At 47.5% G+C, this 24,525-nt stretch overlaps 1 protein-coding gene across 2 annotated transcripts in view; it reads left to right on the forward strand.

Annotated features, from left to right (window-relative positions):
- Positions 1 to 333: 333 nt before the first annotated feature.
- The window catches only part of TRAF5 (TNF receptor associated factor 5), a 44,627-nt gene continuing 20,435 nt past the window's right edge, over positions 334 to 24,525 (forward strand). Inside the window, exon 1 of one of the 2 annotated variants that reach the window (XM_063114739.1) lies at positions 334 to 428. The gene's annotated coding sequence lies outside the window, so the exon portion shown is untranslated. Of the gene's footprint in view, positions 429 to 23,805; positions 23,891 to 24,525 lie in introns of those variants that run through there. The other variant, XM_063114740.1, reaches the window with a different exon arrangement.

The raw sequence follows: 24,525 nt of genomic DNA on the forward strand, positions 1-24,525 counted from the left end.
CACACCTTGAACTCCTGGTCAACACATGAAAGGACTGGCTGAGCCTGGTTGTCCCAGGTTGAAGAGCAAGACGTGCAATTCAGACGCTCGTAAGGAGAGTCAGAGGTGACTTCTATTTGCAGGCACTAGCGGTTCTAGAAAGGGTAGGTTAGCTTTCTAACGGCCCGGGTGACTGTCCCCCAGCCTCCTGCCCGACGTCTCCCGGTGCGGCCGCCCTCCCCCCGCCCGCGCCCGGCCCCGCCCCCGCCCGCTCTCGGCGCGGCCCCGCCCCCGGCCCGCCCCGCCTTCCTCCCGGGCGGTGCTCCCGGCGACGCGGCTCCGGGGCTGAGAGCCTCGCCCCCTTCTCCTCGCCGCTGGCCGCAGCCCCGGAGCGGCCGCCCGCCTGCAGACCGGCGCTGGCGGAGTCCCCGCGCGCCGAGCCACTTCACGTGAGTCCCGGCAGGTCGTCGCCCAGGGCACCCCACGGCTGAAGGGCGGGGGTGAAGAGACCGACGAGCGCTTTTCGGCTCGTCCCAGTCACTTTGAAACCGAAAGCGCCGCGGCGGCGTGAGCCCCGCGCCAGGCTGCGGGGGCCCCGGCCTGGACGCCCACTCCGCTCGCGTCCGGCCGGTCCCCGACGGCGGGGTGGGGCGCGGCGGCGGCCAGGCCGGGCGGGAGGCGGCGGGGCCCGAGCCCGAGGTCGCGGGAGGCCAGAGGGCAGGTGGCCGCTGATGGGGGCAAGTGGGTGCGGTGTGAAGTGGCTTTTTTTAGCAGGGGAGAGGTGTGGCGAGGACGGAGACCAAGTTGGGGAGCTGGTCCGAAGCGCGGCTGTGAAGCGGCGGGACCGCGTTCAGGTTGGGTGCGCAGGCGGGGAGGACTTTCAGGCATGCTCCGCACACCGCACTGCAACCCCCGGCCCCGTCCACACTCTTAGGCACCTCCTCCACCTTGGCAAGACTTTCCAACCGGAGCAACTCCGGAATGTAACTTTAATATCGCAATGAATGGAAACCTCCGCCCACGGATCGATTGCGCGTGCTCATTAAAACTCAGCGCCCCTCGCCAGAGGGTGAGCTCACGGGGGTCTTGCAGCAAAACAGGGCTCTGGCTCCGAGAGGTGAAGTGAGTTGCCCAGGGGCACCCAGAGAACTCGCGGAATCCGAGGTCACCACACCAGCTTGCCTCCCCTTTGTTACTGCTCTGCAGGGTCTTGGCAGTTCTGAGAATTTTCGGTGAAGATCGGAGCCACTCCGGCCGACTTTCTCTGCGGGTTCCACCCCCTCCTGCAGTTTCCATATTTGGCTATTTCAGATTTACTTTCGTGAGAACTCGGTTATCTCGCTTTGGCAGGCAGGGCTGCCCCAGGCGACTGTTGAGGTAGGTGAAATGAGGCGAGGCTCCCAAACCCGGCTGCCCCCTGCGGGCCCCACCCTCCAGAACCCTGGGCCCTGTGAGGCGCCACATCCTGTGAGCACAGGCGTCTAGTACGCAGTTTAATTCAGTAAGTATCGGGCGCAGGTGCTGTGTGAGAACGGGGCTAGGTTCCTTCCTTCAAAGATATTTCCATTTTAAAGGGGTTCCGGAAGACATAAAATGTAAAGAAATCGGTTGAAGTATTTCTGGGAATATAACGTTTCTTGGGGGTGTGTGGGATAATTTTAGGACCTCTGAAATCGCAGTGCAGCTGCCAACTCTGCCTCTTACACACACAAAGCCTAAGACAGGGATGTTAACGTATTTGATGGTTTGGGTGAAAACCTGGTCACGTAAAAACTACCACCCCTCAGTGTAATTTGAACAAGACAGACAGAAATTGCTGCAGGAAGGACAGATGTGAGATGGAAGTGGAAAACACCCATCCTCTATAAAGGTTTTTTGGTTTTGTTATACTGTTTTGTTGTAACTCTGTGGAATGGGTCAGCTCTCAGATCCTGGACTCTCCCTCTGTGGGTCTTGGACAAAGGCAGGAGAAAGTCTCCTGTCTGAGCCAGCATCTGGAAGAGGGGAAGTGATGGTGAAGGTGACTTTCCTAGGTCCTCTGGGCTGAGGTCTGTGGCAGTGGGGGTAGGATGGCAGTGTTTCCCTTAGGCAGTGGAAAGAATATGGAAAGAGGTGAGCCCCACTGGAAGTACTAACTGTAGTGACTGGGATATGTCAGTGAAGATGATTTGCACAGTGGAAGAGCTAGAGGCCTCTGAGTCAGTCCCGTTCGACTGGCGATGGGAAAGGCACCTCAGCACTTAGACAAACAAACCTTCTATGATTATCTTGGCTTTACTGGGAAGGACCTTGAAAAAAAAATTCCTTGTTTGTAAAGCTCCTTCCTTGTCAAAGCATTTTCTCATTGCTCTTGTCCTTTTGTTCTCATCTGTCCTCTGTGATACCTTGTGAGTCAGGCCAAAGCAGGATTATACTCCATACCTCCCAGGTGGTGGTGAGGAAGCGCTTAGTGTCACTAACCGCTCCAGCTCTGCACTGGGCCGGGCACAGAGCTTTAAGGTCTTTGGTTCTCCTGCTCCAGACCCCTCACCCTGTTTTACTAAGAGCCAAATCTGCCCCCCACCTCCTCAGTCTGAGGGGTCAGCAAGTGGACCCAGATTCTGGTAATGCCTGTGTGGTCTATGCCCAGTGACATGAAGCAGGTTCTTCTGCAGACTGCCCTAGCCACTGCATGAACAGACACCCACTCTGTTATCTCTGCCCAACCGAGTGAACTTGGGGCAAAACCTGTGCCAGTTTTTGTGTGTATTCTGAAACCTGGCGTAGACAGACAAACCTGGCATAGGCCTAAACAGATTGTATTGACTTCATTTGGGGTGTGTCTCACTTGGGCACTGAGCTGCAGGGAACATGTGCTGGGTAGGGCTCAGGAGAGAGTTTGAGTGGCCAGCAAGACTTGCTTAGACCCCAGAAGTCAGAAATGACACCATACAGTTTACAAATAGCCTATCTCATCTGATTAGCCCCTCACTACTTTCCCGAGAGAAGGGAGAGGCAGGTCTTTCTGCTTTACCTGGTTGCAAACTGGGGCTCAGACGTGACTTGAAAGATCTCACATCACATAGCGATGGGGCAGGACCCAAGCCCAAGTCTTCTGACTACAAATCTGGTGCTTTTCCCGTAGTATCTTGACTTAGGTAAGTCAGGATTCTGGGTGGTAGGAGGATGAGTAAACCAACAAGGCATCCATCAAAAGCTGCTGACACCTTTGTCACTGATCAGGGGTCTTTAAGAGTTAATAGACTAGGGATGGGGGAGCAGTGGCAGACCCAGAGAGCTTTTACTGCCCAGATGGTGGTTTTTTCCAGGATTCCTGGGGGCAGGAGCTCTTACCCAGCAGAGCAACAGCAGGTGGGTACCTGTGTGTGTGTTGGGGGTGAGGGGAAACATGCTGCAGGCAGAACAATCCCTAGGGCTGGCGGGTGCCTGCTGCTGCCACCGCCACCACCACTACTGCCAGGATTGGGCCAGCACAAGTTTGTTGCTCTGCCCAGAGGAAAGCTTTATTTGGTATGTTAGACAGCAGCCTTGACCCATATGGCCTTTGGCAAGCCCTGTCATGTGAAGAAGTGAGGTGGAGGATCTGGTATCTGGAGGCAGGTGGAGGTTCATGCTTAGATTGTGCTGTGGCAAAAGCAGTATACATCCAAATGGCATGTACACTGTTCAGTGTACATCAGACACGCAGGTCTGTGGACCCAGTATGTTAAGTGATAGAGCCTAGCAAGTGCCCCTCCGTTTGTGCGTGTGTGTGTGCGTGTGTGTGTGTGTGTGTGTGTGTGTGTGTGTGTCTGTGTACCATCTCACTTTCAGCAGATCCTCAAGCTCAGTCTTCTACTATTATGCAAGAAGACCCCAGGTTTCCCTAGTCCCCTTCTCTCCCTTTCACTGACAATCTTTTGGAAGGAGTAGCCAGCATTTGCACCCTCTTCCTCACTCAGCACTGTGCACCTGCTGTGCTGCTCAGATCACCTTTTAAGGTTTCCAGGCCTGGCGATCCTCAGTGGCCAGCCCACGCTGCAGCTGTTGCCCATCTCCTTGGAGGCTGTCACACCCTCCCTTCTGGCATTCCCTTCCTTGTCCTCCCCCCCTGCAAGTGCCAGTGTGGGCCGAGGCTGTGTCCTTAGGCCAGTGTTCTTTTCCCCATGGCCCTCTCCTAGAGCTCTTTTTCACTCCCAAGGCTTAAACCAACACTCTTAAGGAAAGGCTGATCAAGTCTCTGTCTCTTACCCAATTCTTCCTGGTCACTTTAATTTGTAATATTCAAAAATCTTCACCGTGATGTTTCGGGAGCCCCTTAGACACTAGTCCCAAGCCTACTCTTCCTCTACGTTCTCTCCAACTATTGCACAGACTGCTGCTGTCCCTCAGTCACCTTTGTCCTGTCTCCCCCAGCCTGTCCTATCTATTGTCTATTCTCACTTCAGGGCCACAAAACCTCTTTGCTGAATGACCTAAATCATCCATTCACTTGTTTTCCTGCCCCAGGTCCATCTGTATTCTAGTTTCTCTTCCACGCTGCTGCAGAGAGGCCTCCTTAATACATAGCCTAATCAAGACCTACTGCTTTCACTAATGGCATAGTAGAAATAGTGTGGACTTCAGAATCTGGCTGGCCTGGGTTCAAATCTGAATTTATGACTTGCTGGTTGTAGTTGTTTGATCTGGGCAAGTTGCTCATTTTCCACGAGTGTCTGTATTCTCACCGATAAACAGAGATAGTAACGTGTCTCCCACTTGAGGTTGCCGAAAAGATTAAATGAGCTAGTATATACACAGAGCCTAGTGTCTGGTGGGTATTCAGTAAAGCTGGTTTTCTTCTTCCATATGTTTAATAGCAATAGAGAGTGGTGTAAAATATATGCTGGGAAGCTGTAAAATATATGCTTAGCCTAAAGGCATTAAAATTTAAATGAAAAACAGACAAGCAAAAGAACTGGCATGTGCCAGGGTAGACCATCATTTAAGCTGGCCTATTGCTGTCACTTTGTAATCTCTAGACCAGGTAAACCTGAGGGGCCAGGGCAGGTGAGCTGGGATGGGGCAGAGCATAGTGGGGATAAGCTGAAATAAGCCCTTGGCAGGCAGAGTGGGGGCAGGCAGCATCAGAGGCTGATGCCCAGGGTTCAGGTTTCAGGCGCAGGATTCCAGTCCTTAGAAGGACTTGTGGGCAGAACAGACTACAGCATTGGAGGAAGAATAGTACTTGGCAGGGAGCCAACACAGGGACCCAGCAGAAGAAATAAAATGGACTTGGGAAGCAAAATACAGACTCTGGCTTGATCATCAGGAATAGAGCAGTTACTTTAGTGGAATCCAACTGTGAAGCCAGAGCAGGATGAGGTTGACTTGCTGCAAAGCCACCAGCCAGCGCCCTTTCTGTTCTCCTTTACTAAGGTGGATGGCTTAGAGCAGCCAGGCTGTGCTTTGAATCTTCCCTTTGGGAGGCCCTTGACCCTGGAGGATGGAGGCAGGTGGGTGGGGTTAATCTTGGCAGAGAGTCCCTTTTCTTTCTTTCTTTTTTTTTAAATTTTATTTTGTCGATATACATTGTGGCTGATTATTGCTCCCCATCAACAAAACCTCCCTCCCTTCTCCCTCCCCCTCTCCCCCCCAACAATGTCCTTTCTGTTTGCTTGTCGTATCAACTTCAAGTAATTGTGGTTGTTATATCTTCTTCCCCTCCCTCCGGTTTTGTGTGTGTGTGTGTGTGTGTGTGTGTGTGTGTGTGTGTGTGTGTGTGAATTTATATATTAATTTTTAGCTCCCACCAATAAGTGTGAACGTGGTATTTCTCTTTCTGTGCCTGACTTGTTTCACTTAATATAATTCTCTCGAGGTCCATCCATGTTGTTGCAAATGGCAGTATTTCATTCGTTTTTATAGCTGAGTAGTATTCCATTGTGTAGATGTACCACATTTTCCGCATCCACTCATCTGATGATGGACATTTGGGCTGGTTCCAACTCTTGGCTATTGTAAAGAGTACTGCGATGAACATGGGGGAACAGGTATACCTTCGACTTGATGATTTCCATTCCTCTGGGTATATTCCCAACAGTGGGTAGCTGGGTCGTATGGTAGATCTATCTGCAATTGTTTGAGGAACCTCCATACCATTTTCCATAGAGGCTGCACCATTTTGCAGTCCCACCAACAATGTATGAGAGTTCCTTTTTCTCCGCAACCTCGCCAGCATTTATCATTCAGAGTCTTTTGGATTTTAGCCATCCTAACTGGGGTTAGATGGTATCTCAATGTGGTTTTGATTTGTATTTCCCGGATGCTGAGTGATGTGGAGCATTTTCTCATATGTCTGTTGGCCATTTGTATATCTTCCTTAGAGAAATGCCTACTTAGCTCTTTTGCCCATTTTTTAATTGGGTTGCTTGTTTTCTTCTTGTAAAGTTGTTTGAGTTCTTTATATATTCTGGATATTAATCCTTTGTCAGATGTATATTTTGCAAATATTTTCTCCCACTCTGTTGGTTGTCTTTTAACTCTGTTATTTGTTTCTTTTGCTGTGCAGAAGCTTTTTAGTTTGATATAATCCCATTTGTTTATTTTTCCTTTGGTTGCCCGTGCTTTTGGGGTCGTATTCATGAAGTCTGTGTCCAGTCCTATTTCCTGGAGTGTTTCTCCTATGTTTTCTTTAAGAAGTTTTATTGTTTCAGAGTGTATATTTAAATCCTTAATCCATTTTGAGTTGATTTTAGTATACGGTGAGAGATATGGATCTAGTTTCATTTTCTTTTTTTTTTTTATTTTTATTTTTATTTTTTTAATTTTTTTTTTCATTTTTTTTTTAACTTTATTTTGTCGATATACATTGTAGCTGATTATTGCTCCCCATCACCAAAACCTCCCTCCCTTCTCCCTCCCCCCCTCCCCCCCAACAATGTCCTTTCTGTTTGCTTGTTGTATCAACTTCAAATAATTGTGGTTGTTATATCTTCTTCCCCCGCCCCCCGGTTTGTGTGTGTGTGTGTGTATGTGTGTGTGTGAATTTATATATTAATTTTTAGCTCCCTCCAATAAGTGAGAACATGTGGTATTTCTCTTTCTGTGCCTGACTTGTTTCACTTAATATAATTCTCTCAAGGTCCATCCATGTTGTTGCAAATGGCAGTATTTCATTCATTTTTATAGCTGAGTAGTATTCCATTGTGTAGATGTACCACATTTTCCGTATCCACTCATCTGATGATGGGCATTTGGGCTGGTTCCAACTCTTGGCTATTGTAAAGAGTGCTGCGATGAACATTGGGGAACAGGTATACCTTCGACTTGATGATTTCCATTCCTCTGGGTATATTCCCAACAGTGGGATGGCTGGGTCGTATGGTAGATCTATTTGCAATTGTTTAAGGAACCTCCATACCATTTTCCATAGAGGCTGCACCATTTTGCAGTCCCACCAACAATGTATGAGAGTTCCTTTTTCTCCGCAGCCTCGCCAGCATTTATCGTTCATAGTCTTTTGGATTTTAGCCATCCTAACTGGGGTTAGATGGTATCTCAATGTGGTTTTGATTTGCATTTCCCGGATGCTGAGTGATGTTGAGCATTTTTTCATATGTCTGTTGGCCATTTGGATATCTTCCTTAGAGAAATGCCTACTTAGCTCTTTTGCCCATTTTTTAATTGGGTTGCTTGTTTTCTTCTTGTAAAGTTGTTTGAGTTCCTTATATATTCTGGATATTAATCCTTTGTCAGATGTATATTTTGCAAATATTTTCTCCCACTCTGTTGGTTGTCTTTTAACTCTTTTAATTGTTTCTTTTGCTGTGCAGAAGCTTTTTAGTTTGATATAATCCCATTTGTTTATTTTTCCTTTGGTTGCCCGTGCTTTTGGGGTCGTATTCATGAAGTCTGTGCCCAGTCCTATTTCCTGAAGTGTTTCTCCTATGTTTTCTTTAAGAAGGTTTATTGTCTCAGGGTGTATATTTAAATCCTTAATCCATTTTGAGTTGATTTTAGTATACGGTGAGAGGTATGGATCTAGTTTCATTCTCCTGCATATCGATATCCAGTTATCCCAGCACCACTTGCTGAAGAGGCAGTCCCTTCCCCAGTGAATAGGCTTGGTGCCTTTGTCAAAGATCAGATGGCAGTAAGTGTGTGGGTTGATTTCTGGATTCTCTATTCTATTCCATTGATCAGTATGTCTGTTTTTATGCCAGTACCATACTGTTTTGGTTATTATAGCTTTGTAGTATAGCTTAAAGTCAGGTAGTGTTATGCCTCCAGCTTTATTTTTTTTGCTCAGCATTGCTTTGGCTATGCATGGTCTTTTATTGTTCCATATAAATGACTGGATAGTTTTTTCCATTTCTGAGAAAAATGTCTTTGGAATTTTGATGGGGATTGCATTGAATTTGTATATCACTTTGGGTAGTATGGACATTTTCACTATGTTGATTCTTCCAATCCAAGAGCATGGGATATCTTTCTATCTTCTTGTATCCTCTCTAATTTCTCTCAGCAGTGGTTTATAGTTCTCATTATAGAGATTTTTCACCTCCTTGGTTAACTCAATTCCTAAGTATTTTATTTTTTTGGTGGCTATTGTAAATGGGCAGGCTTTCTTGATTTCTCATTCTGCATTTTCACTATTGGAGAAAAGAAATGCTACTGATTTTTGTGTGTTGATTTTGTATCCTGCTACTGTGCTGAAATCATTTATCAATTCCAAGAGTTTTTTTGTAGATGCAAGGTTGGTTCAACATACGCAAATCAATAAATGTGATACACCATATTAATAAACTCAAACACAAGGACCATATGATCATCTCTATAGATGCTGAAAAAGCATTTGATAAAACTCAGCACTTATTCATGACAAAGACCCTCTATAAGTTAGGTATAGAGGGAAGTATCTCAACATAATTAAAGCCATATATGCCAAACCCACTGCCAATATCATCCTGAATGGGGAAAAGCTGAAAGCTTTTCCTTTAAGAACAGGAACTAGACAAGGATGCCCACTCTCACCACTCCTATTCAACATAGTGTTGGAAGTACTAGCCAGAGCAATCAGAGAAGAGAAGGAAATAAAGGGCATCCAGATTGGAAAAGATGAAGTCAAACTGTCCCTGTTTGCAGATGACATGATCCCATATATCGAACAGAGAGTCCCTTTTCTACCTTGGTGATGTTACGATTCTGAGGGAGAGGCTGGGCAGATACCTATGATACAACCTAGGGAAATTAACCACGCCTCCCTGGGTTGAAGGCAAAATTATTTAACACAAAGCAGCAAAGGCATACATGCTAAGTAGATGCAGAAGGAAAGAAGTGACCAACGAATTGGGTGTGGTTATTCCAGGAAGCCTTCCTGGAGAGTGAGAAGAGGTGGTTGGGAAGGAACTTGGGCAAAGGCATTTCAGAGAGATAAAGGAAGAAGTGAATAGTCAGTTACCCTTAATGGATGGGAGTAGGTTATTTTGGAGCAGGTGGTTTATTTCAAAAATCAATAATTTGAGATGTTGCCTCAAGCTCTTAGTAGCATTCCCACAGATTTCCTTGGAGATGTCCAGTGCCATGTGTTAGCTGTGGACAGCCACACACTAAATTTTTTCAGTCCTTCCTTGATGTATGACTTTAAGTGATTTGATTCTCTTACACTGGATCTTTCTAACAAGTAGGCTTCTTTAGCTCCTGTCTCGTCCATCTCATAACTGCCATGCTAGGTTTTCTCACCATCAATTCTGTTTAGATCATGTTAAACAGCTGTAGGGGCTTCTACACCCGATTTACCTGTTCCTACCTTTCCTCACATCATTTCTCCTGCCTAGATTACCTCCTATTTTAATCTGCTAATTTATGCCTCTGTCATCCTTTCAAAAATAAATTAAAAATTCATCTCTTATTAGGCTCTGTGTTGGAGGTCCCCAAGACCATCCTCAGGTTCAGTGATTTGCTGGGAGGACTTACAGGACTCAGCATATGTTCATACTACAGCAAAAGGATACAAAGCAAAATCAGCAAAGGGAAAAGGCACATGGGGCAAAGTCCAGAGGAAACCAGGCACAAGCTTCCAGGAATCTAGGGAGGGCCTCCACAAGGGACTTCACAGTGGAATCACACAGAATGTGCTTAATTTCTCTGGCAGTGAGTTGTGACAGCATGTGTGAATGTTGTCTTCCAGGGAAGCTCATTAGAGACTCAGTGCCTAAGGTCTTTATTGAGGGCTGGTCATGTAGGCACCCTCTGTCTAGCACATGCCAAAACCCCAGACTTCCAGACGGAAAACAGATGTTCAGCATAAACCACATTGTTTACATAAACAGTTTAGATAGACACAGTGAGCCATTTCTGTCAGTTTGGGTGGTGGGAGCCTTCCCAAAATCTAAGTTCCCAAATGCCAGCCAAGGGCCATCCATCCTTGCAAGCAGGTCTAGTCTCAGACCTGCTGTGCGGCTTCTTTTCCGCACCGCCCTCCTCCGTAATCCCACCTGTGCTGTCCTCTTGGTGCCTAACTATAGTTATGCTATAGAGACAATCACCCTAGACAAGGAGCCAGAGTACCTGGCTTCCAGCCTTTGAAGCCCTTGAACTCCATTCTCCTCGTTTGGAAGAGGGGAATTGTAATTCTGGTTTGTAGACCTCAAGGCTGACTGCAAGGATCAAAGGAGATGATGTAGCTGGTCATTCCATCCATCCCCCTTGGTTGAGCACCTGCTTTGTCTAAGGCAGTAAGTGAGCATGGTGTGGTGGCTATGATAGTGGACAAGCCCGAGGTTGAATACCGACCCAGAAGTTTCCAGCCATGGAACCTTGAACACATTATGTAATCCCCCTGAGTACCAGGTTCCTGATCTGTAAAATATGAAAATGAATAATACAACAGGCACCTATACTCTTAGGGTTACTGCATGAATTAAGTGGAATAACCTATGTAAAGCTCCTAGCTATGGTATCGAGCACATTATAGGCATTCTGAGTGGCAGCTGTTAATTGGTGCAGGTATTGGAGTGTTTGCTCTGTGCCAGCACCTTGAGAAAGATAGGCACAGTCCCAGCGCTCCTTTTTGTTTGCTGGAGAAGACTAACACTGAACAGAAAATTACATAAACAATTGCATTCAAGGTACATGCCATAAAGGAGAAGCATAGGGTGATAAAAGGGCATGTCATGAGGGAGGGGGAACTTAATCTGCCAGAGGAGGTGTGTGAAGGCTTAGTTGCATATGTGATGCTTAAGCTGGGCTTGGATGAGTTTAGCTCAGCCAGAGGTGGGGAGAGAGGGAGGACAGGATGTTTCCAGTAGAGCCAACAGCTTGAGCAAAGGGAGACCAGCAAAGGGAAGCTGTAAGGAGGGAAGGTTTTCTTTTCATATGAAGAATATCAGAAAGACCAGAGAGGCTGGGGAATAAGGGGTGGGGGAGGAGAGAGCTCCCAGATGACACCGGAGACACGGGCAGACCACTGTAGGATGCATTAGGGATGTGGAACCTTAAGAGTAGTGGGAAGCTTTGAGAAGTTTTCATGAATGACGTCGGCTTGGCTTTTTCAAAAACTCAATCAGCAATGCTTTGGAGGGGCAAGAATGGGTGAGGGGGGACCAGTTACAGGAAGGGAGACCAGTTTTAGCAAGGGAGATGGGGCCAGTTATAGGAGGCTGTTGCAGTGGCCAGGTGCGAGGGGCTATTATGGGGTTGGTCATAGAGGTGGAGAGCAGGCAACATGTATTTATTAAATACATTTAGAGGCTTCTGTGACTGATTGGCTGTGGGGGAGGAAAGAAGGCCTTGCCAGGAATGACGCCAGTTGTAGGTGACAAACAGCAAGGTGGAGAGTGAGTCTCCACCAAGAGGGAGCCCTGGAGAGAGAGCCGCTTAGGAGAGGGGACATCCTGGTTCAGTTTGGATGTGCTAGCTTTGGGGTGCCTGCGAGGCATTCAGAAGGAGGCACTAGGCGGCAGTAGCACGGATGGGTCTAGACCTGGCAGAGTCTGGGCTGGAGAGAGACATTGGGAGTTTTTGTTTATGCCTGGTCCTTGGGCCAGCACAGTGTGGTTTTGGGGCTGCTAAAGGGAAAGTATTTTAAAGTGTCGGTTTCGGGGGGTGGAGGCCGGGGACTGAAGATTGACCATTGGCATCAGTGACCTAAAAGTCGCTGGTGACCTTGATGAGAGTAGTTTGGGTGGCTGGTGAGGTGTGCGGCAGGCTGGAGTGGCTGAGGATTGGGTGGAAGGGAGGCCAGTGAAGATGGGGGTGAGGATGAGTCAGGAAGCTTGGCTGTGAGAGGAAGGAGAGCACGGATCTTAGGGAAATCTAAGGGTGAGGATTTTTTGTTTTACTTTAATCTTACGAGAGATTTCTGACTGTTTGGATGCTGAGAGGGAGAGGCCAATGATAAAGTGGGGGGGGGGTAGATGAGAATCGACATTGAGAGATCCCTGAGGAGGGAGGCAAGAGGCCAGGACAGGTGAGGGACAGGTGGGGAGATTGGCCCAATTCGGAGGTCACTTCTGCCACCACTCTGGGAGAGAAAGAGCAGAGCAGGGGCCTGTGAAAGGCGATATGCAGGTCTGGTGGCAGGAAGTGGGGGTCGTTCTGGTCTGATGACTTCTATTTTTTTCTGTGCACTAGGAAGTGAAGTTTCCTGGTGCAACTGGGGGGAGTGGTTAAGGTGGTGGAGAAGAGAAAGGTTTGCAGTAAACACTGAAAACATGAGTGAGCTGAAAGGGGGATGTTGGCCTTGCACTGTGTTGCCTGTGACATGACGAAGTGTTGGAAAAGAACCTCGGCAAATGGTATTTTAGATCTCTAGCACCTTGTACGGAGCCTGGCTCTTAGGTGAGGGCCCTTACATGTTTACTGAATCGAGTTGTTGGCCTGTCCGTCTTTATTCATCCTCAGCATTTCTCCCTCTTTCCCAGGTACCTGGTGCTCACAGGCCAAGGCTCCCCACCGTGGCACCTCCCCCAGAGGCTAATTCTCATTAGCATGTGAGCTAGGATCCCTGCTCAAGCTTTCCTCTTCCAGCCCCTTGGGGCTGCCCCTCCCCCTCCTTACACTGACTGCCCCACCCCAGTCAGCCATCAGGAGCCAGCCTTGTCCTCTCCAGGTGTAACTGGTGGAATTTCAGGTCTTACAAACAGGTGAAATGAAAAGTTTAGGCAATAGGAAGCATGCTCAGTGGGAGAGAGGCTGTCCTGCTTTCTGCAGACGACCATTCAGTCTTTGAATAAGTATTGATTGAACATCTATCATGTGTACCGTTCTAAGTGCTGGGACCTCAGTAAACAAAGGAGACATTCCCTGCTCCCATGGAGTGCCTTGTGGAGGGGGAATACAGAGTAAAGGCATAAACATATGATACGTTAGATGGTCATAAGTGCTTAGGAGAAAAATGCTGTAGAGACTGGGGGTGTCAGGGATGTTGTGTTTCCATGTAGGGTGGTCAGCAAAGGCCTTCCTTAGGAGTCATGCTTGAAGGAACAAGCCCTTTTAGTGTCAGGGTGAAGAGTATTCCAAGCGGGGGGAACAGCAAGCAGACAGCTCTTCTGCTATTCAAGAAAAAGCAAGGCCGGCGAGGGGGAAGAACCAGGAGTTGAGACAGAGAGAACAAGGGTCACATCACATTGGGCCCTGGCCTCTAAGGACACTGGCTTTTACGGCAGCAGAAGAGTGACAGATCTGATTTCTGTTTTTACAAGTGTCACCCTGGCTGCTGGGCTTCAAATGGTCTGTAAAGGAGCAAGGTGGAGCAAGATACAGCTAGGAGACTAATGCTCTAACCAGAGGAGAGATGGTGGTGGCCTAGACCAGGGTGGTGGTGCTGAAAGTGTGAGAGGTAGTTAGATCAGGGGTATGTTGGGAAGGAGGAGCTGGTAGGATTTAGTATTGTGAGCTGGAGAGTGAGAGAGGAGCCAAGGACGATGCCAAAGGTTTTGGTCTAAGCAGCAGGGTGATTGGCAGGACCATTTCACTGAGATTGAGGGAGGCGATGGGAGGAGAAGGTGGGGTGGGGATTTGATGTATTAAGTTTGCAATGCCTATTAAATGTGGAGGAAGGAACTGGAAAGTTGGAATGAGTCTAGAGTTCATGGGAGACGTCCAGTTTACAGATAGAAATTGGGGCATTGTCAGCCATAGATGGTATGGAAGGCAAGAAGCCAGGTGAGCTCACCAAGAGAATGAATGTAGATAGAAGAGAGAGGAAGTCCACCACCAGCCTGGAGCTCCAGGAAATGGGGAGAAGGTGACCTTGAAGCTCCCGCAGTGATCTCCTTGGTGCTTGTCATGCTGTCATAGGCTAGAGAATCTAGCCTGGGAACTTGCTAAAAAATCAGACTTCTAGTTGCTACTGAGAGATCCTGATTCTGAAATATATTATTTAGGGTAGGCTAAACTATTTTAACAAATAGACTCCCCAGACTGGGTCGAGGTGTCCAAGCCAGCATTTGTTCCTCTGGGTCGAGGTGTCCAAGCCAGCATTTTATCATGCTCTGGGGCAGATTGTTAGGCAGAGCATCCAGGGACCTGACCCCTCTGAGAACTAGTACTATAGTTTTGTGCATATGCATGATCCCCAGCTGGACTGAAAACCCCTTGGGAACGGGAGCTGTCTGGAAACACACACCCTGTGCATGCAACAGGCACTGAAAATGTCTTGCTAAGAGGGAAGGATGGACACACATGGTTGTTAAGTGCTTGTTTATGTGCCAGGCACTGTGTGCTAGTAATTTATATGGATTAACACATTTAATGTTAACTCCAAGTCTTTAAAGTAGGTACTATTATTGTCCCACTTTTTAGATGAGGAAAAGGTGACACAGGTAAGTGAAAGGCAGAAGGGATTGAACCCCAGCAGTCTGGCTCCAGAGCTGGTTGCTAACCATTACGCTGTACTGTTTGTCCTCAAGACCTCCCCTTTAGTGTTGGTTGGGATGTTGTGCATTTTCTCCCAGCCATGACACAGAGCAGAGAACACTGGATTTGGACTCAAAAAGTCCATATTCAAATTCCTGCTATACCATGTACTAGCAGTATGATTTGGGGCAAGTTGCTGAACAACTCAGGGCCTCAGATACTTCACTAGAGATATGATGATGATAATATTGCCACAGGGTTAGTGGGGGGATTGGGCATGATATTGTGTGTAAAAGTAAAAGCTGCAAAGTACTAGCACATGTAAGGTATCATCATCATCATCATCACCATCTTGAAAAATCAAACTGCTGATCCCCTAGGATTCCGCAAAATGCTGCCAGAGGGGTAGATGGAAATCACAGCAAACCCAACAGATCCTGCCTCAGCTAGATCAGTCCCTCTGTGCGCTCTTTCACTCATTGACATTTGTGCGTGAGATTTGGTTTAATGAGTTCCAGTGTTTTAAAAAAGATGTGAAACCTTGGCTAGCTGACCTCTTAAGTCCTTCCAGATCTGACTGGCTCAGCTCTGGGGAAAAAGCCACTCCCCAAACCCTATCAATTTCTCTTGGGTCTCGTCTCTGGGCTCCCCACCTGCTCTCCCTTTTCCGTTGTCCTGACCAAGCCTGTCAGTCCTAACAGCCCGATGTCAAGTGTTGTTCTGAGGGGCCTGTGTGTAGGCTGGACATCTGGAGTGTCGTGGGGTAGTGGACCTTAGGCTGGGCTGGGAGGGTCGCCTCTGATTCCATCTGCTTCCTCCATGGGCCTGGCGCTGGGCCAGAGCTGGCCCCACCACTGGCCAGGAGGGGATTGCCATATCTGTCTCTAACTAAACAGCAACTCGTGCCCCCTCCACAGGCTCTCTCAACTCTGGGCAGTTGTCAGTATGTACACGTCTGTGGTCAGCTTTGGAGATCTGAACCTAACACAAAGGCAGCCATCGATGAGCATTTGTGGGAGGATGGGGCGCAGCTAGAGTGATGTTGACCTTTGCTAGCTAAAAGTCACCAAAAGGTCAAGCCAAGCTTTTTGGATACTCATTGGCACATCTGTTCTGTAGCCTGCCTGGGGTGATCTCAGGTCTCTCCCCTTTCCTCACAGCACCCTTAGGCCAGGGAGGGTGGGGCTAGGCTCAGTCCTTGCTTGAAAATGCTTCTGAACTGCAAGCTAAGTATAAACTGTCTGTTGTCTGTGTACCCAAGCTACCATGTCCCTCTGCTCACAGGGCCATGGAATTTCAATCCCCTTCTGAGTGTGTGTGCTCTGTGCATCTGTCTCTGTGAGCAAATAGGACGGTCAGGAAAGGAGAAAGGGGAGAGGACTGTGAATCTGTGATGATAGCGCCATAACTCGATGAAGCAGGGAGACCCATGTGCTCTTGGAAGTACAGTCAGGCTGGGGAGAAGTGAGAGCTGTGGCCTGAACAAAGGGCAGAGGGTGGGGCCAGCCTGGGGAGCCCATGGAGAGTGGGGTGCTGACAGAGCTTCCCAGAGTTGGTCAGCGCCGAGAGGAGAACCAAAAAGTACGGTGTCCCCAGGGCCAGGGGATCAGGGAGTTTCAAGAAGGAAGTACCAAATGCCACATAAAGGGCAGGAGAACAGCGGCTTAGGAGAGACTAATTGGCAAATCTGGTTATGTGATTACAGTTTAGGACATCAAAATAACATAATATGCTTTTCCAGACTACATACACACACCCGCAATACTCAGATGATTTGGGCCCCCCAGTTCATTCAAGGTAGAGTACAGATGAGCTTAGGAGGTTAGGGAAGTCTTCAGCAAGGTGCTGATGGGATCTGATGAGGGGCACAGGTCTGCAGTGCATTCTGGAAGGTGTGTTTCCATTGTGCACAGCTCTGGGGCCAGGAATGGGAGGTAGGAGAGGAGGGAGAAAGTGGCTGGTGGGCTGGAGCTCCAGGGGGTGAGGAATGCTGGCCCAGTGTGCTGCATTTCTGTTACCCTATCAGTGTCTGTGTGTGGCAGGTTCTCAGCAAAGAAATGATTGGAGTGGATGAATAAATGCTTAGTGGGAGATAGTCCATTGTAACCAGGAAATCAAAACAGTGCACTGGGTGAATTGAGGAGGAAAACGTGTTTGGAGGATAAAATAGAGGAATGAGAAAGTGGCAACAGAAAGGCAGTGCTGGGTAGAAGGAAAGCAGTTAGATTAGTTATGGGGCCCAGGTGAGGGAGCGGCACCTTGTGTGAGCATGGCAGGTGGCTAATGAGAAAGCTCATATGTATGTATCTGAAAGAACCGTGGAAATATGTATGGCTTGGTGAGTACAAGTGAATGTAAGTCAGCAGTGCTCTGTGCCACCCAAAAGGTGGTGGTCGTGACCCTAGAATCGCTGGCTGGGGACAGGGGAGAGTGGGGAGGGGCAGGCTCCCGGGATGTGACTGTGAGCAGACCAGTCTGCTGAGCACGTTCCCTTCTGGGCCTGGCAAGGGGAGAGGGACACAGAAAGAGCAAAGTCCGTGCACGTCTAATGGGTGGGTGAGGAGACAGACATGAGAGGAATGTGGGAAGGAAGTAGTGATAATATTTTGCTGAGGCCAGTCCCCAGGGGGTTGGGGTAGTTGTCTTCTCACTTAAGGGGGTGCCTTCAGGAAAAGGGATTAGGCTTTCTCCTTGTCCTGAGCACCTCCTGATTTCCCTCCCTTCGCCTTCGCTTTTTCCCATCTCACTGAACAGTACCCCCTCCACCCAGGGCTTGGGGCCCGAATCCTGATAGCCCCGATTCCTTCTGTGCTGTCAAACCTCAGTTCAGTCACCAGGTCCTGTTGATTCTCCTGTGAAAGTATCCTCAATGCCCCCAGTTGGCTTCATGCCTGCCCCCCTCCCCAACCACAGCGCAGGCCTGGCTGCCTCTCCCTGACTGTGGCAGCATCTCCACTGGCATGCACGTTGGCCTCCCAACCCTCTACAGTCCATTCTCTGTGCAGCATCCAGAATGGGTTTTCTAGATCCCAAAGCAGACACTGCCAGTAGATGCTTAAAGTGCTCACACAGCCTTCCATTGCTCTGCCCTCGGAGTAAATCCAGACTCCTTCCCATGGCCCCCAGGCCTGTGTGCTCCAGCTCTGGCCTTATCCCTTCCTGCTCTTCCTGTCATCCATGATACTTCAGCAACACTGGCTCCTTTCTGTTTCTTAGATGTGGCCAGTCCTTTCCCAGAACTGACGGTTGTCTTCCTGCCACTCCTCACACTGCCCCCTTTCATCCTTCAGGTTGCTGCTGCTCCAGTGTCACCTCCTTCATGAGGCTTTCCAGTCTGAAGTGGCTGCCCCTCCTTATTTTCTTCAAAGAGTTTTTCATAATCTGTAATTCCCACCTTTGTTAAATCCTTTGTCTCCTCCATTAGGTTGTAAACTCCACAGAAGCAGGTGTGGACCATCTATCTTGTTCATCCCGGGCCCCTAGAGCCAGGTACAGTGCCTGGCATGTGAGGCAGTCAGATTATCCATGGAGTGGGGGGCGTGGATGGAGGGGTACAGGGGCAAATGCTTAATACTAATAATAGCCCTTCCAGCGTTTCCTGTGTACCACCATTATAAGATCTTCATGCATAGAGGAGTCAGCAAACTTTTTTGGTAAAGAACCAGATTGTAATTATTTTAGGCTTTGTGGGCCATATGGTCTGTGGTGCACCTATCCAACTCTGCTGTGGTAGCCCATAAACAATCATAGATAATATGTAAATGAATGAACATGGCTGTGTTACAGTAAAACTTTATTTATAAAAACCAGTGGTGGGCCAACCAAGAACTTATTTAATCTTCAGAAATTCTATGGGGTAATTACTATTTTCATTATCACCATTTTACAGATGAAGAAACTGAGAAGCCTGGAGACTAATTAACTTGCCTCAGGTCACATGGCTATGAAGAGCCAGGTTTTGAATGGAGGCAGGTTCATTCCAGAGTCCATGGTGGTATCTGCCATACCATGCTGCCCCTGGGTGGACCTTGGAGAGGCAGGAAGGAACCCCCCCCCCATCTCCTCATCTCCTGAGTGCCTCCACCACTTCCTGGCACTAGGGCCACTCCAAGCCTCAGTTCCCTCATTCAAAAAATGAGGAATGATGATAATATACATGTTGTAGGGTTATTATCAGGATTAAATTAGCCTGGATGTAGCCTCCATAAGCCCATATCCAATTCCAGTCCTTAGATTCCATTCACATCTTTTCATATCATCTCCTGGCCCTTGGCATCAGTCAGAGCTGTCTTAGATTGTCTTCATGGCCCTGTATCCAACAGCTCTTTTCCGCTGTGGCCTTAACATTAATCTTGTTTCCTTCCTTATTTACCAAACATTGACTGAGTCCTCTGGACACTAACGAGGATAGCCTCTCCCTTGAAGAACTCCTGAGTCTTTCTCTCTCTCTAGGGGCAGGGGGACAATGGGTGCCCTCAGCCCTTACGCTCCCTTCGCTTTGCCAACAGTGTTTGCTGTGCTGCCAGGAAAATGAGGAACCAGACTTCCTGGCAGTTTGGAGAGAAGTCACACTTCCCTTCAAAGGAATTACAACCTTCTTCTGTGAAAGTGTCAGGAAAAGAAAAGGAAACACACCCTGTCTCTGCCTCTGAGACACCAGAGCCAGCCATCCTGGGGCCAGGATGGTGGATGGGTGGATTGTTGCCACATCTTGTCCAGCTGTTGGGGTGTCACCTGGTCTCTGCGTGATCTCCCTCCCACCTTAGGCCTCATTACTTCTGCCTTTCTCCAAGGCCCTTCCTCTTTGTCTAACCTGCCTGGTTAAAGCCATATAAAACCAGTTTCTCCCACAGGTCACTAGAGGTTTTTTGGTTGTTGTTGTTATATTAAGCTGTGGAAATAATCTAGCCAACAGTGAAGAGGAAGAGAAGGTTAAGGGTTGGAACAGAGCCCTAGCAGTTATCTGCAGGGACTTCTATTTCAATTGCAGAGGAAAGATCTCTCTGGGCCGTTGCAGACAGAAGCTTTGGAAGAACTTTGAGCCTGTTTCGGTTCTCCTTTGTGCCATGGGAATAACATAATGGATCAATTGCTTTCTGTCCGTGTCCCCCACCCCCGTCTCCTCCTTATTTTTTTACTTTCCTGGTAGTATTTGTTCTTCGTGGAAAAGCAGAATCACAGAATTCAAGGCCAGCTGTGACCTTGAGGGAGGGAACTCCCTATCCTTCTAGCAAGTGAGCATCTGGCACCTGACCCAGGGCCATTCTCTTTTAGAATACTGCTCAGGGCATGGATTCCAGAGGCTCCTTGGGTCACTGCATCTTGGGGTTGGGCATTTTAACTTTTCCTTTTCACCGGCCACAGTCTCTCCTCATTTAAGCCCAGGACCCTTTGTAGGGCATTGATGGGTTTGGGGGGTTACATATTTGCTCCCTCCCCATACTGTTGAGTGTGGATGTTAGGGAGTTGGCTCCTTACACTCCCAGTGTGGCCTGAGCAGAGCTGAGTAATGGGCAGTTTGCCTTCCATCAGCCCATCCCATGACTGGGCAGCTTTCAGTGGCCAGTGTGGTATCTCCATGGCCCAAGGACTATCCTGGAGCTCCTGGCTGACCTGTGTGCCCCCACCTCATTACCTGGGTTCTGTGAGTTTCACCTCCCAAAGAAAGCAATCTCTTAACTCTCTAGCTGTTAGTACCCTTCCCTTACAAAGGAGCCTCGGGAAATGGCCGTGGGCCTCAGCTGTAGTCCTCATACTCCTCCCAGGTACCACTGTACATAATAACAGCTCCTGGGCCCCATGGTTTTTTTCTTTTTTCTTTCTTTTCTTTTCTTTGTTTTTTTTTTTTGCAGCTGGCCAGTACAGGGATCTGAATCCTATGAATTTTTTCTAATCTAGTCACTTATAATGGGAATCTCAGGCCTAGAAAGGAGTGGAGGGTCACAGAAGGCTAAAGGGGAGATGCTTAGGGGGAAGCAGCACTGATTAAGTCCCAATAGGGTGTGGCACAAAGGCAGTGCTTCCACAGTGGCTGTGAGTAGGGAGGATCAGACAGTTGACTTTAGTACCAGCTTCAGAGAGTTTTCCCATGCTCTGTCTTTGGATGTCTCACCTTTCCAAATCTTATTTTCCTGGCATAGATCTACGTCTGTTACATCAAACACCATCACTAAATGATAAGAAAATTATTTACAAAATGAAACATTTTAATGTCCTGGGCAGTTTTAAAATTAATCATTTACACCAAAAAGGAAAAGTAGCTATTCTTAGGAATCATATAATTTATTCTGACTAATCATGTAATTTGATAAATCACATACTTCTTATTAATCATGTGATTTATTCTGACAAAAGAGACATGAGATGCTGGCTGCTCTGACTCACCCCCATTCCCTTAAGACTGTCCCTAAGGCACCCCAGCCTTGACATGTCTCCTACCCACGTGCTTTGCTTCCCCTGCTTCTCTCTTTCACTCTCTCACTGGTGCCATCATTTACCGTCTTCTGCTGGAACTGGGAGCCACCCTCATCTCTCCCCTCCCTTAGCCCTCCCACCTAATCTGTGTCTGAACCTGTGCATCTTATATCAGAAATGCTTCACAAGCACAGCTGCGCGCTGCCTCTGCTTTAGATCAGGCTCTTGTCATTCTTTGTTCCTCTGTTGTGCTAGCCTCTTCTGATAGATTCCTAGTGTGGGCCTGTCCAGATCAAAGCCCCGGGATATGCACGGCCCTGACCGTGGCACACCTTCAGGGCTCTTCACGACGTGCTCCTCCCTCTGCACACTAGCATCTCACAGACCTTTCCAGGCACTTCTGATGCTCAGGGAAGTTTAGTTACATGAGAATCAGCTACACACGTGATGGGAAGGCTGGGAAGACATACAGGAGACTCAGAGGCAGCTCCAGGGTGAGCCATAGCAGGAAGCTGCCCACCCCCTCTAGAGCTGAAGGTGCAAAGGGAGGAAACGGTGTTTCTGCAGCTTAGGAGTTGGGGGCCATGCTGGGCCTGCCTGGGGAGGGTGGGGGAATAAATCCACAGAGAGAGGGGTCATTTGATGGTGATTAGAGCCATGGAGGAGACCAGTCACTGTTGAGATGCTGCCCACCACCATGGGGTGGGGGAAACCCCCTGGCTTTTCCCTTCCTTCCGCACTTCAGTCTCCTGCCAGTTCTTCTCACTGTCTGAATCCAGCCAGAAGCCAAGGAGCCTGGAAAACAGAATTTTGGGGGTCAACTCTCACCCAGCCTCAGAGTGCAGACCAAGGCAGAGCAAGAATGGAGAGTGGATCTGAGCAAACAGGCAAATGACTGGCATGTTACCTTAATTGCACTTTAACCACAGTTAATTATTAACCATTCTAGAACTTTTATGATACGCTGTGGGAAATTCTTTCATCGTCTTCATCTAGAAAATGCCTCCTCTTTCTTCAAGACCAGCCGAGATGCTTTCTTCTCGGTGCAGTCAGAATAGACACGCCAGAAAATATTAGCTACCCAACAGTTCTAAATCTCTTTTTGTGGCACTTGCCACCAGGATATTGTAATTTATTATTTCCATGTCTGATTTCCTCTGCCCTTGGAGGATCTCAAGGGCAGACGTGATGTCACAGTTTTCTGCATTCTCAGGAACTGACCCAGGAAGTAGCACACAATCAGTGCAGGGATGCATAGACAGGCTGGCTGTGGAGGTGTCTTGGCCAAGGTTTCATAGCTGGTAGGAGGCAGAGCAGAGATAGAGCCCAGGTCTCTGGTCCTTCTCATTCTGGGATTTGATCTGTAGTAACCAGTAACCTAAGAATCAGAATTTGAAAATCCTGGAGACATAGTTCCTAGCTTATATCTGATGAACTGTAATGTAATATATAAAAACACTCTCAAATTTCCCCAACCTTCATTAATCCACACAGGATGTTAGGGGGCCATGAAGGTGGTGTGAAGAGACAGACAAGGATCACCTTTCTTTGTTAAACCTGAGACTAAATTCTGTGAGATACATGTCCTTTCTCTTGTAACTAAAGGCTAAACTCAGACTGCTTCAGAATGTTAGACTGTTTATTATGTGTTCCCCAGAAGTGAATCAGAAGAAATATGTTAAGTAAAGAATTTGAACCATGCCATCCACAGTTTTCCTTTGGAATTCCTAAAACATTCTCATGGAAAGAAAACGTGTCAATTTCTGTAATGAAAAAATGGCATTTAAAAGAAACTTAGTAAGAGTTTTTAGGGAGCGAATGGGATGTGATTTTTTTCTTGTATTTTTTGGCCTAGTAAATTTGCAGAGGGACCACACTGTACATTCCACCAAAGGCAGGAATAAGACTCTGCTGACTGCAGAAAGGCAATACATGAGTTCTGTTATTTTCTAGATGATTTTTTCCCTTATTTGCAAGAACTGAATTCTTTTGCTGTTCCTGTTACATAAGCTATTGTACACAGAGGGGAAAGACTTTAATAAAATGGGATGCTTACTAAATAGCTTCTACTAAATAGCTGCTTGGGAATGATAGAGTACCAGCTAGAAATGACTAATTATTTAGAGAAATATGTTTGTTAGGAGAAGAAACATCAGCCTTTATTGTCCTGTTATTGGGCTCTCTCATGTCAGTGAGCACAGTGAGTCTAGGCCTGAGGAAGCTTCAGAAGTAGACGTACATCACAGCTCCATTTATACATAAGAACCCCACCCTGAAACGTCTAAAATCCATATCTTATAGCTGAATATAAATGTTTGTTTTTTAAAATGTATAATGAGATAAAAATGTCATTTCATAAAAACAAATACTGGACAAGCAGCAACAGAATAGACAGTGAACAAGGTTAGTGGATGACTTAGGCATGTTGAACAGGTCCAGGAAATATACACATGGGTAGGGCTTTCAGGCCTCAGGCCTTTGCTGTCTGTTCAGCAGGAGCAAGGAGACTACCTGTGAGAGTCTTGACAGGCTGGGCCTGCCAGTACAGAGCTGACAAGACACAGGCCCACGCAGCAGCCTAACAGAGCAGTGGTTCCCAAGCTGTGCCTCAAGGGGCCCCTGGGTGCCGGAGCAGCTCCTACTGGGAAACTACTTAATGGGATCTTACTTACTTCAGGTAAGGGTCAATTGTGTGCATCATAGTTTTGTCTTTTGCACAATGTCATAGCCTTTTTAGATTGGCTTCTTAGTGAATACATTGAAGGTTCCTCCATGTCTTTTTATCACTTGATAGCTCATTTCTTTTTAGTGCTGAATAATATTCCATGGCCTGTACCATGAATTGTTTATCCATTCACCTGCTAAAGACATCTTGGTGCTTCCAAGTTTTGGAAGTTATGAATAAAGCTGCTATTAACATTTGTGTGCAGGTTTTTATGTGGACATAGTTTTCAGCTCTTTTGGGTAAACACCAAGGAGCACAATTGCTAGATTGTATGGTAAAAGTATGTTTAATTTTGTAAGAAACTGCCAAACTGTTTTCCAAAGTGGCTGCACCATTTTGCATTCCCACCAGCAATGAATGATAGTTCCTGTTGCTCCACGTCCTCTCCAGTGTTTGGTGGTGTCTGTGTTCCATATATAATGGGTGTAGAGTGGTAGCTCACTGTTTCACTTGCATTTCCCTGGTGACATATGATGTGGAGCATCTTTTTGTTTGCATATTTACCATCTGTTTATCTTCTTTGGTGAGTTGTCTGCTAAGGTCCCATTTTTGAATTGGGTTGTTTGTTTTCTTGTCATTGAGTTTTA

The sequence above is a fragment of the Cynocephalus volans genome, chromosome 11, assembly GCF_027409185.1.
Source record: "Cynocephalus volans isolate mCynVol1 chromosome 11, mCynVol1.pri, whole genome shotgun sequence".
Lineage (NCBI taxonomy): Eukaryota > Metazoa > Chordata > Mammalia > Dermoptera > Cynocephalidae > Cynocephalus > Cynocephalus volans.